This window comes from Mustela nivalis (assembly GCF_964662115.1).
Source record: "Mustela nivalis genome assembly, chromosome: Y".
In the NCBI taxonomy this organism is placed as follows: domain Eukaryota; kingdom Metazoa; phylum Chordata; class Mammalia; order Carnivora; family Mustelidae; genus Mustela; species Mustela nivalis.
This window is the reverse complement of record NC_139041.1, coordinates 28,481,478-28,488,561: the sequence shown is the minus strand read 5'-3', so window position 1 is coordinate 28,488,561 and position 7,084 is coordinate 28,481,478. Positions and strand designations below refer to the sequence as shown.

The following is a 7,084-nucleotide window of genomic DNA, read 5'->3' as shown; positions in this document are numbered from 1 at the left end:
AATCATTTAATAGGTGGCTACTATTTTGTTGAGAGTATCTGCATCTGTGTTAATAGTAGACATTACCATATACTTTTTTGTAATGTTTTTATCTGGCATTGGAATCAAGAAAATGCTGACACATTAATCATTGAATAATGTCATATTTCCTCTTCCACTTTTTAAAAAAATATATATTTATTTGACAGGCAGAGATAACAAGTAGTTGGAGAGGCATACAGGGACAGAGAGAGAAGCAGGCTCCCTGGCGAGCAGAGACTGGGACGTGGGGCTGATCCCAGGACACTGGGATCATGATGCAAGCTGAAGACAGAGGCTTTAACCCACTGAGCCACCCAGGCTCCCATCCTCTTCCACTTTTTATAAGTTATTTTATTCAGTGACTGGTAGAATTCACAAATCTGGCAAAGCTAGATTCATCAATTTTATGGACGTTTTTCTTTACTGATTACAGTTTTACATTTGAATATTTTACATTCAAAATGTAACCATGTCACATTTTCTATTTCTTTTTGACACATTTTTGGTAGTTTGTATTTTCAAAAATTCACTTATTTTATCTATGACTTGTAATTTGTGGGTGTACAAATATGTATTCTTTCACAATCGTTTTATTTTATAATAGAAGTAAAATAATTCTACTTAATTTATGAAAGGCCATAGTAATACCCCAGCTTTTGTTGCCGATTATAGTCCTCTCTCTTTTTTTTCTTTCAATCTAGTGTTTTGAAATTTCAATTCAAAACAAAAATCTTATCCCAACCCAGATTATCTTCTCCACTGTGAAAATAAAGAGAAACCCCAGTAATATGGATTTGGGGAAACCAGAAAGGGAGCTCCTATGCTCTATGATTCATCATCAATTGCAATAAGGGTCAAACAGGGGCCTTGCAAGTAATAATACTTTAGCTTCTCAAACAAACAAAAGAGCTAACAATCCTGAACCCAATACAAGGGCCATAACTTTATACAGAGGAGGACCCTAGCCTGATCCATGCTATTGTGAAGTTTCCCATTGTCAATTTTCTCTGGGATCTTCAAGCATCAGTTATCTTTGTGACCTTTTATCCTGATCCTACCAATATGCATAGGGTAGATACGTGCATATAATTTCTTCAGTGCCCCAATTAAAATAAATAAATAAATAAATAAAATAAAGTTAGTCTCAAAAAACTTTTTCTTTCTTTCTTTCTTTCTTTCTTTCTTTCTTTCTTTTTCTTTCTTTCTTTTTTAAAAGAGTTTATTTATTTATTTGACAGGCAGAGATCATAAGTAGGCCGAGAAGCAGGCAGAGAGAGAGGAGGAAGCAGGCTCCTTGCTGAGCAGAGAGGCCAATGCAGGGCTCCATCCCAGGATCCTGGGATTATGATCTGAGTTGAAGGCAGAGGCTTTAACCCACTGAGCAACCCAGGCTCCCCAAAGAACTTTATTTCTTCATATAGGCTATGAAGAAATACTGTCTTGTCTTTTCACCCACTTGGACTCCCTTAAACAAGTTCCACAGGGCAAGTGCTAACAAATCTTCTAGCTTTTGTTTAGATGGGAGTGTTAATATCTTTTTCACTATCAGTTTGCTAATACAGAGTATTTGTTTAACAGCTTTTTAAGATAATTAATTAACTAATTAATTAAGTTGCAGTTTGAATTTATCAATGCCCTGACTTCTGGCTTTCAAAATTTCTGATGAAAAATCTGCCGATAAATCACATTGACAATCACTTGTGTGTGATCACTTGTATGTGATCAGTCACTTCTAAGAGCTTTTAAGATTTTCTTTTTCTCTATGGCTTCAAAAGATTGATCTTAAAATTTTAATGTTGGTCTCTGAGTTAATTGCATTTGTAGTTAATTGAGCTCCTTGGCTTTTCATATATGTCTTTTATCAAATTTGGGAAGTTTTCAAACATTATATCTTCATATACAGTCTTTGCCTTCTTTTTATCTTCTTTATCTTCTTCTTTCCTACATGCCTATGTCAATCCAGTTGATGGTCCTTTAAGTTTGTTTCACTTTTCTTCAATCTTTTTTTCCCTCCTGTTTCTCAGATTCTATAATTTCCATTATCCTATCATCAAAGTTACTGATTTCTTTCTTTTTTCTGCTCAAATCTGAATCCTGCCTTAAGAGCACTTACTATGCTGCTTTTGTGGGTCTTTCTATTCTTTTTATTGTTCTCATGACTCTATGCAAAGATCAGCCTGAGGTATAAACTTAAGGAATTCTTGGATCTTTTCTGACACTGCACCTTTCCCTGCATCCCTGGTTACTTCCATTTTTTTTTTCCTGTATATGCTGTTGTTTTTGTCCAGTCAATGTCTGGCTTTTAAGTGAAAACAAAAAAAAAAAAAAAGGGAAAATGAAGGACAGAGTAAACACCACCATCTCTTTATATCCCTTGAAAATCACTTCAGGGAAAGAGTATAGGGCTGTCACAAAGAGGAGAGGTACAACAAAAATGGCTGCCTGACTCTTTGTCTGCACTTCTGTGGTCATTAGCAACAATCAGTAAGCAGAGCATGTTATTGGAAGCCAGGGTCCTTTTGTCCGCTCTAGCCCTTATAAGCTGTATGTAAACCATATCAGGGGCACATGCACAGCTGCTTACTAAGGAATGCATGGATAGTTGCTGAGTTTGCTATGAACTGAAATTGACTAAAATCGATTACAAAGTATCATCTAAACCTTATCCTAGAAGTTGTAAGCTTTCAACAGATTCCAGAGTTCCAACATGGTTACATCAAACAAACAATTTCTGTTTAATTGGAGAGACAGATTCTTGGTGCCTCCTATTCTGCCATCTTTCTATAATCCTTTCTCCTTCATCTTTGAAAGATAGTTTTGTCATATATGGAATTCTATATTAACAATTGTCTCTTTCATCCCTGTAACATGTTATCTCATGCATTATGACCTCCATGCTTCTGAAATTTTATGCCCTTAACCTTATCCAACTTGGAGTTCATTGAGCTTATTAGATGTGTATATATGTGTAATTAAGTTCTATAGTAATTTTTTCTTTTTATTTTCTTTTTCATTTTTACTTTTCAACTCCAGCATTTCTTTTTTTTTTTTTTAAAGATTTTATTTGTTGATTTGACAGACAGAGATCACAAGCAGACAGAGAGGCAGGCAGAGAGAGAGAGAGAGGGAAGCAGGCTCCCTGCTGAGCAGAGAGCCAGATCTGGGACTCGATCCCAGGACCCTGAGATCATGATCTGAGCCGAAGACAGCGGCTTAACCCACTGAGCTACCCAGGCGCCCCCAACTCCAGCATTTCTGTTTGGCTCTCTTTTTTTTAAATTCTCAGGTTATTATTATTATTTTCATTTAATTTCTTTTCAGTGTAACAGAATTCATTGTTTATGCACCACACCCAGTGCTCCATGGATATGTGCCCTCCATAATACCCACCACCAGGATCCCCGAACCTCCCACCCCTCCCTGCCCCTTCAAAACCCTCAGATTGTTTTTCACATTCCGTAGTCTCTCTTGGTTCATCTGCCCCTCCAATTTACCTCAACTCCCTTGTTTGGCTCTTTTAAAAAAATATACATAATTTACTTTCTTCCTAGATATTCTCTATGGTGGTTAAGTATTTTTCTTCTGATTTCCATTAATTTATTACTTATGGTTTCTTTTTATCTTTGAGCATATTATAGACAGTTGATATAAAGTCTTTGTCTAAATAAAAGTAAAATATTATGCCAAAAGTTATAGTATGGAGGAAAAGCATTAGTAAGGAATTTTGTAGTGATAAACACCTACATTTTAAAAAGGGAGAACTAAATTAAAAATAAACAACTTTGTTTTATACTTCTCATAACTAAAAAAAGGAAAAAAATTAAGCCCAATAGTAGGAAATAAACTCTAGAGCAGAAATAAATAAAATATAGAATCAGAAAAACAATAAAACAGATAATTTATTGAAAAGATAAAATTAACAAAGACATAATAGACTACATAAGAAAGCAAGAAAGAAGACAAAAAAAGCCGAATACTACATGAACTCATTCATGAGGAATCTAAATATGTGGAATCTAAAATAGTAAAACTCAGAAATGGAATGTGGAATGGTGATTATCAGGAGCAGAGGAAAGTAGAGTGATGATGACTGAAAGTACAAAATTCAAATACAAAAGTTGTTCAGGATGTAGAACTTCTGGAGATCGAAGGTATAGCATGGTGACTATACTTAACAGTATTATAACATATAGTTGAAATTTGCTTAATGGGAAGATGTTTAGCTGTTCTTACCAAAAACTAAAAGAAAATAGTAACTATTTGCAGTGATAGATATGTGGATTTTCTGTAAGTGGTGATCATTGCACAACAAGACCAACTTGTTCATCTAAATATATGCAATGTTAATTTGTGTCATTTATATATTTATAATACAAATTATATAATTTATAATTATATATTATATATAATTAAAATATAATTATGTATTTAAAGTTATATTAAAGTTATTTTAAATTCAATATTAGTAAACTCAATGAATAGCAAAGTATTTAATCAATCCAGTATTTAGTTACTGATGGACAGTCTACTAATTTCTACTTTTTCAGTGAATTTGTATTTTTGCTTACCTCAGTTTTTGGTTAATAAATGGTTATGTTGAGTATTATTATCTAATAACACCAGAAATAAGTCTTTTCCCCTCAGGATTTTTGTTCCTTGCTGTAGATTACAGTGTTTCATTTAATAGCTTTTTGATGCTGTTTTTTGCAGACTATTTTCCTTGCCATATGTAGTCAAGAAAATTCTTTGATCTTATTGTTTAGTAGTTTGACAGTGATTTCCTTAAACATCTGGGTTAAAAATAAACAAACATACGCTTCCAGTCTTTGCTGAACTTTATCTTTGTAAGTGGGATGCTCTGTCAACATAGATCAAGCATTTAATTAATTAATTAATTAATTATTAAAGACTTTATTTATTTATTTATGAGTGACAGAGAGGCAGAGGGAGAAGCACACTCCCCGCTGAGCAGGGAGCTGGATCCTAGGACTCTGAGATTGTGACCTGAGCTGAAGGCAGAGGCTTTACCAACTGACCCACCCATTGCCACAGAGCAATCCTTTTTTTTTTTTTTTCTCATCAGATTGCTTTTTTTAATCATATGTCTTTTTAAAAATTTTTTATTTTTTATAAACATATATTTTTATCCCCAGGGGTACAGGTCTGTGAATCGCCAGGTTTACACACTTCACAGTACTCACCAAAGCACATACCCTCCCCAATGTCCATAACTCCACCCCCCTTCTCCCAACCCCCCTGCCCCCAGCAACCCTCAGTTTGTTTTGTGAGATTAAGAGTCACTTATGATTTGTCTCCCTCACAATCCCATCTTGTTTCATTTATTCTTCTCCTACCCACTTAAGCACCCATGTTGCATCATGACTTCCTCATATCAGGGAGATCATATAATAGTTGTCTTTCTCTGCTTGACTTATTTTGCTAAGCATGATACGCTCTAGTTCCATCCATGTTGTCGCAAATGGCAAGATTTCATTTCTTTGGATGGCTGCATAGTATTTCATTGTGTATATATACCACATCTTCTTGATCCATTCATCTGTTGATGGACATCTAGGTTCTTTCCATAGTTTGGCTACTGTGGACATTGCTGCTATAAACATTTGGGTGCACGTGCCCCTTTGGATCACTATGTTTATATCTTTAGTTCTATTTTCAACATTTTGAGGAACCTCCATACTGTTTTCCAGAGTGGTTGCACCAGCTTGCATTCCCACCAACAGTGTAGGAAGGTTCCCCTTTCTCCACATCCTCGCCAGCATCTGTCATTTCCTGTCTTGTTGATTTTAGCCATTCTGAGTGGTGTGAGGTGATATCTCATTGTGATTTTGATTTGTATAGAGCAATCCTTTTAAATTATATCTCAGGCTTCATTTTGTTTGTGCTGAGTTTAAACATCAGATGTCAAATCTATGTCTTGAAACGTCTTTTTTTTTTTTAAGCATGCTTCCTGCCTCTGCTATGTGCATGGATTTGTAGGTTCCTTGAAATATACAGACTTTTTCAAAGCTCATTACTCATTACTCATCACTCCCTCCCACATTTCAGCATGTCTATTGCTTTCCCTAACTTTTTCTCTATTTTTTTTCTTAGCCAAACCAGTAGCAGCCTCTCCATTTTCAATTCAGGATTTTGGGGGGAAACCTCTTTGTAATAACTTCCCTGTCCTGACATAATTGAAGTTAGGTGGAATAAGGAAAAACCTCATATAGCAGTTCTTCAGGGAGCCACCAGCCATTTTCTTGGGAATAAGGTTGGCTCTGCTTTTCCAGAATCTAGTACCTATACTAGGGATTCATACTGCCATATTGAAGATTACTGCTAAACAGAAGGGATTGGAAGAGGTCAGATTAAACTCAAAAGAATTTTCTGCCATGTTTGTCCTGATAAAATATCCAGTTGGTTGCATGTTACTCCTGGTAATACCTTTTGGTTGTCTTAACTCTTAACTCTTAAAGTTGATTCTGACACATATTGCCACTTCTAAGTGTTTTACATTTTCTTTTCTTTTTTTTTAAGATTTTATTTATTTATTTGACAGAGAGAGATCACAGGTAGGAAGAGAGGCAGGCAGAGAGAGAGAGGAGGAAGCAGGCTCCCTGCTGAGCAGAGAGCCCGATGCGGGTCTCGATCCCAGGACCCTGGGATTGTGACCTGAGCTGAAGGCAGCGGCTTAACCCACTGAGCCACCCAGGCGCCCCATGTTTTACATTTTCAAACACTTAAAGCAAATGTATACAGTGAGAAAAATAATGTTGTAATACAAAAAAGATGAGGCACTACTGCTAGAGTGAACTACTTAAATATATAAAATGGAATTGATCTTATACTGGAGCTGAAGTGTTGATCTAGAATATAGCAAATAGATTTTATCTCTGTAAAAATGAAGAAGTCAGAATATATGATGATAGATTCTAGGAGTAGACAGGTATGCTGAAAACAGATGGCAATTTTTTGATTTTCAAATTTTAGTATACAGAATAGGAAAGAGAAGAGAGTGCTTGTGTCTTTGGAAAAATATTGAATATTTTTATGTGAAGAGGGG

General features: G+C 35.3%; 1 pseudogene across 1 annotated transcript in view; it reads right to left on the bottom strand.

The window, feature by feature from the left end:
- The window catches only part of LOC309856874 (putative protein FAM10A5 pseudogene), a 352,871-nt pseudogene that overhangs the window by 194,405 nt on the left and 151,382 nt on the right, over nt 1-7,084 (bottom strand). The gene's annotated exons all lie outside the window — the stretch shown is intronic.